Source organism: Mesoplodon mirus, assembly GCF_964341445.2.
Source record: "Mesoplodon mirus genome assembly, chromosome: 4".
NCBI classification, from domain to species: domain Eukaryota; kingdom Metazoa; phylum Chordata; class Mammalia; order Artiodactyla; family Ziphiidae; genus Mesoplodon; species Mesoplodon mirus.
The window spans coordinates 168964357-168976041 of NC_138979.1; the positions used below are offsets into that span (position 1 = coordinate 168964357).

The window sequence follows — 11685 nt, forward strand, 5'->3', positions numbered from 1 at the left end:
ATAATGTATATAAAAGATTAATGCTTCCCCCAGCCTTTACCACTCAGCATTCTCTCTCACCCTTTATGGAGCAATGGAAAAAAAGTGAGCAATAAACCAGTCAAAGGAACTCTGTGAGATGTAATAAAAAATATTCCTGAATTCCTGATTCCTTTTTTTTTTTTGAGAAAAGACAAAGGTTTCCTTTCAGGTGTGTAGCCCTTGTGTCCCACTATTAGGTTTGTCTTACAAACTCTGGTGCTAATTTGAGGAGCAGGAACAGTCTTTGCTGGAATTAAGGTGTTGACAGGGAAATATTTTGTAGAAATGAGTCTTTGCCTGGTAGGTTTTCTACCGCTGCCTCTCTTCTCCCAAGGGGAAATGCCATGAGGCCATGAACATGGAAATAAAAGAAGAGGAAAAAATTATTTCTCCAGTAATTTTTATTTTTGGTCCTGTTGGATGTTCTTGCAATATACTACAAACACACATCCCCCACTTCCCTGCTGAACCTCTGGCCAGCAGATGTCTGAACAAAAAGTATCTGAGCACAAGGGAAGCTTCCCAGGGTTCTCAGAAGTTCTCTCCTCTAAGGTAACTTCTTAGAGAAAAAAAAGATTACAGTCCACTTATATATTTTGGTATATTCTGGTGTAGAACCTTGTCAAAATGCAGGTCTGTAACAGCATATCTGACATTAATAAGTTTAACATAAAAGGAGAACTAACCCTGGGCATTGATTTTCAATCCATTTGTTCTGCTCTGAACATGCAAGACTGACAAAACTTACACGAAGTATACTGGCTGAAGCCAGATCAATATCCAGTGAGAGAGAAATATAACTAGAAATAATTTTGATTCATCTTTAATTAAGAAAAGATACATAATTTAGAATTTTTGATGTTTTAGTAACAAATCATGTGTAATTTACCACACCGTTACATGGCACATCAGTGGGTTGTGAGACCTGGGTAAGAATTGCTAATATAGAGCATGGTATCTTGGAGCAACTCTGTAAAATATGCTGTAGAAAATGTTTCCTGAAACCACAGTTGACCTGGGAAATTCCTAATGCCAGCCCCTGCATCATGCATTCATTTTAAAGAAGGTCAAAGACAGGAATTTTGCTTTTGACCATCAGGCTATACCCCTTCTTCTGGACCTGTAGAAAAGTATACTTTGCTAACCCTGAATTCTGTAATGGGTGTGTTCTCTACTCTCTTCCTTCCGTGACCCTGCCCAATGACCCCTTTCTACATACAGATAAGTACTCTATATATTTTTGTATTTTCTAATTTTCTCAAAGATGCAATAAGTGTGTGTGTGTGTATGTGTGTGTGTTTCTTTTCTTTTTCTCCTTGGTGTGGAGTGCTTTTCTAGAAGAGAGAAGAAAATAACTACTTTGTATTGGAATTTTCCACCTGGAAAATCCTACTCTAAAACTTATTTTGTTTGTTATGAAAGGGGAACACCAATATGTTAAATAATTCATTAATTCCACAGGTATTTGCAATAGTACCTTTATCATATCAAGGTGCACATCTGTATGAATCTGTTTCCAACTCTAATCTGGACACCATTACTCCATTGGTCTCCAGTGCCAGAACTGCACTGCCTTAATTACAACGTTCATTAGTTTAAGTCTTGATACCTACAAACCCCCAAACAGTTGTTTATTCTTTCTCAACATTATCTTGACTACTTTTGGCACTTTGCACTTTTATATGAATTTGAGGAATGTCTTGTTGAGTTCCAAGAAAAATAATGTGTTCTTTTTATTGCAATTGTTTTGAATTTATAGATTAATTCCTGTAGAAAAGGCACTTTTACAGCTAATTGTCATGTTATATCTCTGCATTTATTCACATCTCTTTTTTATCCTTTAATAATAGTTTATAATATTCTGCCAAGAACTTACAGTATTGTTATTTGTATTTCTAGTAACATTATGCTTTTGTTCTATTGGGAGTAGGATTTAAAACAAATTACATTTTCTAGTTGGTAATTACTGGTATATGGGAATCCAATATTTTTATGTGAATCATGAGCTAAGACTGCTTATAAAAATTTTATTTAAATTATTGTAATTTTACATGAGACTAGGATTTTATATAGATGGCCATAATAAACAAAGCTGTTATTAGATAACTAATACAGTTATCTATATAAAGTTGTTATCCTCTTCTATCCACATGTTGTTTTTTCTTCCTTTTAATAATTTTCTTCAATGTTAAGTCTTCAATAAAAGAAAGGAATTAGCCATTAATTAACCATATTAATTTGGATGTACAGAAGTCACAGAAAAATGCAAAAGATTTTCCACACTATGAGTATGCTGCAAGCAAAATTTAACTTCAGTTAGTATTTATTTTTAAAATCATCATCTCTTTCTCTGTCTCCAAGTCAACTCTATTAATTCTATTTCAGGCAATCAAGTTGCTAGCGGAATATTTTATTATTGCTAATCTTTGTTCTCTCTGAACATTTAGGCTTTGTTCAAATCTGACCTACCCTTTGTCACCCAACTTAAATCTACCTACTCTCAGAAATTTCTCTAATGTCCTCATAGCAAGGTTCTTGCTCTCTTTTGAATTTCTACAGCAATCATTTTCTGGACTTTTTTAATATTAATTATGCACACCATTAGAACAATTATTTCATTGTTATATTAATGTTACATTTAACTTATAATTAAAATTTTTTCACTTTGCTATATCTTCTCTCAAACTGTATTTTAAATGCCTTGAAGTGAGGAACGGTTCTTAGTATGTTTCCCACTAGGCAAAGACTACGATTTGCTGAAATAAATACCTATCAAGAATGTGGATGTTTCTTCTACACCTCCATCTAGATTTCAAATATGGAGCTACCCAGAACCATGGGGTGCTGAACTCAGGTGGGGTGACTGCAGGGAGTGTCCACTAGGATAATGATCAGTGGAACAATCAGGGTGAGTGTGCCCCCAAGACCTCATACCAGCAGAGCCACTGGTGTGAGATTCCAACCCAAGAGAGTCACAGGCATTGAACTCCAACACATGAAAGCCATGGACTGTGCTGTGCCCAACAAAGCCATGGAGGCTATGAGTCAACCCAATGTATTTTGAAACGGGGATCCCTACTTCTGTGTGTCCAGAATGCAGGATTGCTTGGGCCTTAAGATTTTGGACTTTCTTGGGACCTATTATTTATTTTTCATTTAGATTTCTCCATTTTGGAATGAGATGTCTATGCTATGCCTGTCCCAGCATTGTATTTCAGAAGCACATGACATATTAGATTTCACAGGTTCACAGCTGGAGTCTCATCTGTATCTGATTTAGATGATATTTAGATGAAACTTTGGACATAAACTTTTGAGTTGCTTATATGTGAGAAGGATATGAATTTTGTATGACTGGTGTGGAATGTTGTGGTCTGAATGTTTGTGTTTCTCCTAAAATTCATATGTTGAAATCCTAATGCTCAATGCAATGGTTATAGGAGGTAAGGGCTTTGGCAGGTGATTAATTTATGAGGGTGAAGCCCTCATGAATGGGATTAGTGTCTTTATAAAAGAATCCTATAAACCCACCCCCCCGGCCTCTTCTACCTTATGAATACACAGTGAGAAGTCAGCAGTCTGTAGCTGGAAGAAGACATTTACCACAACCTAACCATGCTGGCACCTTGATCTTGGACCTCCAGCCTCCAGAACTGTGAGCAATAAATTCTTGCTGTTTATAAGTCACAAATTCTTTAGTATTTTTGTTGTAGCAGCTTGAATGCACTAATTCAATTTCCCACTAGGCAAAGACTATGATTTGCTGAAATAGACACCCATCACAAATATAGTAGATCTTCCTTCTGTATCCCTCACAAAACTTTTCCAGAAGTTTTTATTTTTCTCAAATGTTGGACTGTTGAATAAATACTTTTCTAAAGAGATAGAATTTTTCACTATTTTCATAGGCTAAAGCCAGTGGTAGTTTTTAAATATATGAAACTTTGACTTTTTCAAAAATTTTGAGCATGAGATTTATTTATCTAACCCAAAAGGAGGAGATAATTTTGTAAAAAAAGTAGGAGGCTTTTCAAAGAAAAATATTTACTTCATGTACTCATACTTTCTCAAATCCTCTCCTCTGTCAAGGGAATTTTGTTGATATATATATATATATATATATATATATATATATATATATATTCACAAAATAAGATTATAGATATATGATTGCCCAACAAATATCTCTTGAGCAAATACTCTATGTATTTTAATTTCTATGACCCAGTAAAATAAGAAGAAAAACATGTTTAAAAAAAGAGAGAGGGGGGCTTCCCTGGTGGCGCAGTGGTTGAGAGTCCGCCTGCCGATGCAGGGGACACGGGTTCGTGCCCCGATCCCGGAAGATCCCACATGCCGCAGAGCGGCTGGGCCCGCGAGCCATGGCCGCGGAGCCTGTGTGTCCGGAGCCTGTGCTCCGCAACGGGAGAGGCCACAGCAGTGAGAGGCCCGCGTACAGCAAAAAAAAAAAAAAAAGAGAGAGAGAGAGAAAGATAAGAGAATAAAAATATCCCTTTATAAATAGAATTTTTTTAGAGTGTCTTTGTCACTACATTTTGATACTTTTGAGCTGGAATGTGTAGCCTAGGCAAAGTAAACAAGAAACCAATCTTCAGAACAAAAATGTTAAGAATGTAAGGGGAAAAGATAATGGTACCTGGGAAGTGAAGAAGAAAGGAAGATGAGTGTAGAAATAGTGAAGGAAAGTAAGTCAAGAATACAGAAATAGAGAAACTTGTGGCCAAGGGGTCAAAACTGCCACATGTGAAACATTTCAAAACTGACTTCTTGTTATTAAATGTGAGATAGTTTGGGTGTGGCTTTTGTGTGTATTGAATTCTGTTCCCTCTGTGGCAGACCATTGGAATTCCTTCCATTTTAAGTGAATTGTGGTGTGTTTCACTGTGATCATAAACTATATTCACTATTTTGAGTTTCTGGCAAGGTTTCGTGACTACCCTAAGTTCTAAAACTTTCAAATCCCCCTTAAGCCCTATAGCTTGTTGGTCTTGAATTGAACACACACACATAATATGTGGAGGTAAATGCCTTTCTGATATGATAAAGACAAAGTGATTTGGAAGATATTTCTAAAAATATGTCAATTCCATTAATTTTGATTTGGGGACTTTTAACAGGAGATTGTGCTCAACCACATTAAGTAGATTCTGGAGGAATACATATTTTTTCATCCTGATTGAAACAGGATTCTTAGTTATATTTTAAAGAATATAGTTTAAAAATGTTCAGAGGGTTAAACATGACCCCTCAAAGAGAAATCATAATTAAGTGATGAATCTAATGAAAGATAGACCAGAACTTTTCTCATTCATTCAAACTCTAGCTGTTAAACTGAACCCTGTTTTTTTATTTGTGCTCCAACTTCACTTCTTTCCTTACTTAAGTGAAACCTTCTGACACAAATGCATCTGCAAACCAAAGCCCCAAGGGGAGAGAAAAGTGTTCTGTCACATTCCTTACAGCACTGATTTAAGGGTCTACGTGCTGGTGCTACTTTTTTTCTTCTTTTATTTTAATTTCCTGGCTAGAAACTGGCATTTTCCATTTACTTCACTCTCCAGTTCTGGTACTGGCACATTTAATATGTAAAACAGTAGCCACAGTTTTCAGACACGAATCTTCATTTAATATTAATCTTTAAGAGTAGAGATAATAAGTTCCAAATTTGCTGATAAAGAAATGACACATATGACACAAATTATATTTTAATTCCAAAAGCGAAAATGTTTTAGAGTAATTTCACAAATTTCATAAACATATCCTTTACTTTGAAAAATATGAAACTCTCAAGGTCAAACAAAATTTCCCTTTTTCCTTCTTCCCTTTCTTCCTTAGTAGAGTTCTAATAGCACTATAAAAGAAACTCCTTCTCACATCTTAGTCTTTTAAGTTTAAGATGCAAAATGTGAGGACTAATGCAAACAATGTAGTTTAGAAACTTGTATTTTCCTAATTTCCTAAGGAAATGTAATATAAATTAATATTTATTTCAGTGCTAGAGTTCAAGAATGTGGATGCCTTTATATAGGAGACAGTATTACTTGTCCCATATTCTAAAAGTTAAAGTGTCAGTTGACAAATTGATTCTTACTGTTTTCATATCATAAACAATCAGCCTGAGTTCTTTATAGATTCTATATGTTTTCATTGGATAGATACTGTGAACTTTTAAAAATATATGTGTTTAGTAATATTTCCAAATTGCCTCTTTGTTTTTTTACCAAACCAGACTTTTATTTATGTACTTTTCAATAAGTTTAAATCCTTGAAGGGTACAGCATCATGCAGATTCTGTGTCCAATGGCCTTAGCAGAAAGGTTCCTTCAGAATTTTGCACGAACCATGCCACTGTTTCCATGAGTGTGAGTTACCTTTCCCCAGATTACTCTGGTTTTGTTAGGTTTTCCACCAGGAGTTACTGTGTTATTCTTTGTACACATAAACGTATCTCTTGCCTAGATAGAAGTCAGTTTCATCTCTAGTATAAATACCTTCAGTTTTAAGAAGAGCTGTTTGCTCCCTCTTGTTCCAGAAACCCTGCTTATAGCCAGCAAAAATGGCCTTGGACCACAGCCTTTCAGGCAAATTTGTCGTTTTAGAAGTCTTGTTCCCAGCAGACCTCCACGGTCTCCAAATAGCTCCATATTGCCTTTTAAAATTTCTCAAAAAGTTTAGCTTTGCTACAGTTTCCAACTTCTCCCCTGAGTGTCCAGAGGTCTTCTCTGCCAGTTGGGTTATCCTGAGGTCTCTCCACTTTATTGATCACAAAACCATTCATGGAAGGGATCGTAGATAATACCCATGCATTACAAAAATTATCTAATTTTGAGATATAAATAGACTGGTTGATGTTCCCTAACTCCTGGGTGACAGTTTCACCCATCTTAATTCCTGCAGTACAGTTTTTACAAAGGACAATATCTGTCAAAGTTTTAAAGATTTTTTTAGAGTAGTTTTAGGTTCATAGCAAAATTAAGACAAAGTTACAGATATTTCCCACATTGCCCCTGTCCCTACAATGCATTGCCTTTCTAATTATCAACACCCCCTACCAGAGAGGTACCTTTGTTGCAATAGATGAACCTACACTGACACATCCTAATCACCCAAAGTCCATAGTTTACATAAGAGTTCACTCTCAGTTTCATACATTCTATGGGTTTGAACAAATGTGTAATGACATCCGTCTATCATTCTAGTTTTATACAGAGAGTATTTTTATTGCCTTAACAATCTTCTATGCTCTGCCATATTCACCCTTCTCCCTACTCCAACCTTGGCAACCACTGATTGTTTTTTTACTGCCTCCTTAATTTTGCCTTTTCCAGAAGTTCTTATAGTCAGACACACACAGTATGTGCCTTTTCAGATTGGCTTTTTTCACTTAGTAATATTTATGCATTTAAAGTCCGTCCACATCTTTACATGAATTGATAGCTCACTTCTATTTAGTGCTGAGTATTCCATTGTCGGATGTGTCACGGTTTATTTATCCATTCACCTACTGAAGGACATCTTGATTGCTTGTAAATGTTGGCAATTATGAATAAAGCTGCCATAAATATCACTGTGTAGGTTTTTGTATAGACATACGTTTTTGACTCCTTTGGGTAAATACCAAGGAGTGCAAATGTTGGATCATGTGTTAAGAGTACGTTTAGTTTTTTTAAGAAGCCACCAAGCTGTTATCCAAATATATCTATCATTTTTAAAGAAGAATTTTGTTTTTTTGTTTGTTATTATGTTTTTATTAGCCTGCAACATTGGCGACACGTACAATGTTTCCTTATATTGAATGACTGTTTGAATTTTCCTTTTCTGTGTGAGAAAGCTTTTATTTTTGAGTAGATTCTTTATATTAATAATATACATACCTTTTCATGCTGTGGCAAATATCTTCCATTTATTTAAGGCTTACTCTGATGGCTGATCTTATATGTCAACTGGGCCATGGTTAAGCAACTGTTTGGTCAAACACCAGTCTCGATGTTGCTATGAAAGTAATCTTGAGATGTGCTTCAAAGAAGAGCTAATTAAAATACATACTCTGCATAATTCACAGTATTTTTTGTTTGTTTTTTCAGCCATGCACTATATTAAGGTTTACAAAGCACATTTGTACATTCATTAATTCTACTGAACTTCAAGTGTATTTGATAAAGTAGACTTGGTGGATAGCTTCTCCCTTTTTACAGCCGTGGAAACACATCTCAGAGAGGAGAAATGGAGGTAGGATCACGCAGCTAATAGATACTAGAGATGGTATTTTCCATAATTTACTTAGTGTGAAAAATGTTATTAAACATTGCTTAACTCATGTAATCCTTACTTCCTATAGATTACTTATATTTTATAATGTAATCACACCATAGTTCATTTTCCTCCCCCACCAAAAAATAGAAAGAACATTATTGGGGGAAGAGCAGAGTAGGAGAAAAAATTGTCAGTCCAATTGAAATAGCAGAATAAAGACTAGCTTGAATTGAAGATAACGTTCATGCTTCCACTACAATTTATTCAGCACCTTGAGAGTGAATAATGAGAGCAGCATTAACAAGTGACATATAAATAATTTGCTGTAATAATTTAGCTTGAAAATATTAATTTTCATGAGTTTTTATTGCATGGAATGGTTTCTTACATATATAATAAATCTTAGAATTCAACTCTCATTATTTATTTTCCCTTTCCCATGGTTAAACATCATCGCTACTTAACTGACATAATTCCTAGTGACACCTATTAAATTTCTTCATTGTAGTGTTGAATAAAACAAGTGATACTTTGCATCTTTCTGCACACATGCAACACCTAAACACTGCTATTTTTCAAGGCTTAGTTTTAAGATGTAATATATAAAATTTCACATTTTTGATAACAAATTACTTACTTAATGTTTTCTGATGCTTATTTAGAAATGTCTTTATTTTGTTAGCAAGAAAAAAGAATGTTCAATATGGTCCAGTTTATTTGCAGAGACACTGAATCATGTTTTCTTTGAACACATTTATCTATGCTCCAATTAAACAGGCAATGGTTAGTACATTTAGCACTTGATCAATTTTAAAGTATCAATTGGGGATGTGAATATTCTATTCCTATGTCTTCATTTTGTTTCTTTTATAAATTCACAAAATAATTGCTTTGAATTCTAAACCTCATAAGGATCCATAAGTTTAGTGAAATAACTTCACAGCTTATGGCTGAACTTAATTATATCAGTGAAAAGGAAATACTTAATATTTGGGAGAGAGAATTTCCCAGTCACTTAGTAAATGATCTCTTTCAGTGAAATCACCATCCACATATTCATCAAATATTTATGTGTTGACCATTAAGTGTTTGCCACTATGTATAAGTCACAATGAAAGTTATAGATAAAGAATCAAAGGAACAATTAGATCTGGCACAATTGTGAGATTTGCAGAAGTGAAGGTAGGAAGAACGGATGGATCAGAGAAGGAGACACTAAGAAGTCAGTCAGAGAAGCCAGCCTCTCTCAGGTACCAAAGTGGAAAAGGGAAACTCATGGGAAGGTCTATAGGAAGCCACTGACCTTCTGTAGCTACCACTTCTGCAGTTTACAGTCCAGCTCCTGGGGGTGGTCCTAGGTTTGCTGTGGTCAACTGGGCTGGCAGTTAGAAATAAGAGCTAGAAGAGGAGCAGAGGAGATTGCTGTCAGGCAGCAACTTGCCAGATATCTTTAAATTTGTTCATCATCACATTTGACTATTGTGGTGTTGAGAGTAACCGTGGCTGCTTCACTCTGCCTTTTAAATCTGCCTTAGGTTCCACTGTTGACAAATTCTGATCCAGAAACCTTTTGTGAACCACCTCCACTAAAAATTGTTTTACATTGTTGTTGTTGTAACTTATGCCTTATTTTAGATTAGTTTCCTCAGAAGCAATTTCTAAAAGGAAGATTTGGGAGTGATTTGTTAAGAAGAGTTCACAGGAAAACCTGGGAAGAAAGTAGGAAAATAAAACCAAGAAGGTCAGCAAAGTATGTGATATCCCACAAAGACCCATGGTGGGTAAATTTCGCTCAACCCTGGAGGGGAACTCTGGAGAAAGTGTAGATCGTATGTCCAGGTGATCCTGATTAAGGGCAATAGAGCTGGGTATTTATATCCCCAGCTTAATCAGATACTTGTTAAGAAATGTTTGTGGAAGGGATGTAATATAAAAGCTTTTCCATATTTACATACATTCAGGAAATATGTACTCTGAAAGTTTGAGGCCAGTCTTCTAACAAAGAGATACACAGTTGTTACCATTGGTACTAAAAGTACATAGGGACCCAGTGTGCATGAAAATGGCAACAGGATCCATGGGGAAATGGACAGACAACTTCAACACAAATAACTGTAATTCTAAATAATACATCCACTGGTATCTTAAGTAATATAAAGTATACCTACATAGAGACAAAGATGAGATAGAAACAAAAAGGAGGGAAAGTATTTATTATTTTTTTTCTAATTTTCATAATATTCTTAAATATGTCTATAGAAAATAAAAAGAAAAAAGTAAAGGATGGTGATATGGATGAGATAGTAAAAAGTTTTCTGCAGATGTATTGAACAGACTTCAGGAGTCCAAGTGAGGAAATATATACCCTACTTTACCAGTTATACAATGACCCAGTCAGTCCCCATAGACTCTTAGAGCTTCAGTTATGATTACAGAGCAGTGACTATTTATGGGTCTCTAAGCACCTGAATATAAACACATCTTCACATAGTTCAATCTGGTACACCAATTATTTGATCAGTTTTATAGGGAAACGGAAAAAGAAGTCTCATTGGGATCCTTGACAGTCCCATTTGCCATTTATTAACAGCATAGCAATTTTGTCGACTGACCATGATTATTACAAAAGAGAATATTCTGCTAATATAGGACACTGCATTCAAAATCAGACAAAAAAAAATCTAAACATACTAATTAGATTAAATGTGACAGTGGAATTGGATACTCTTATGAAGCATATTTTATTTTTTTAAGGACAGATTTTATAATTGCTATTTTCATATAAATAACTTGTTATGACAAATCTCTAAAAAAATGCTAAATTTCTTTATTCAATCTAAAATGATTTTTACAGTGTGATGGACCAAGGTTTTATTTTTTATTTTTTATTTTTTTATTTTTTTGTGGTATGCGGGCCTCTCACTGTTGTGGCCTCTCCCATTGCAGAGCACAGGCTCCGGACGCGCAGGCTCAGTGGCCGTGGCTCACGGGCCCAGCCGCTCCACGGCATGTGGGATCTTCCCAGACCGGGGCACGAACCCGTGTCCCTTGCATCGACAGGCGAAGTCTCAACCACTGTGCCACCAGGGAAGCCCTGGACCAAGGTTTTAATAACAATATACATAATCTACTTTATAGAGAGAAATTGCAACATTCTAAGTAAATTTTGTCTTAAGCAGGGCTGCCCTAGAAGAGGAAATATATAAATAGATACTAAATTTGATATCTACCTTTCTATAAGTATAACTATACTTATGTATGTATATATAAACTATAAGAAGAATTACCTCATATTTTAAAATATTTCATTGATAAATATTTTTTTAAAAGTATATATGAGAAAGTATTTATAAAAGATGTTTTTACTCATTGGCAAATGAGATCTATGAT

General features: G+C 35.1%; 1 pseudogene across 1 annotated transcript; it reads right to left on the reverse strand.

Moving 5' to 3' along the window:
* Positions 1–6299: 6299 nt before the first annotated feature.
* LOC309802944 (large ribosomal subunit protein eL33-like) lies at positions 6300–6925 on the reverse strand (annotated as a pseudogene). The gene is made up of 2 exons: positions 6842–6925; positions 6300–6691 (listed from the first exon to the last, which is right to left on the reverse strand). The product of its transcript is annotated as a large ribosomal subunit protein eL33-like (transcript).
* Positions 6926–11685: the final 4760 nt, after the last annotated feature.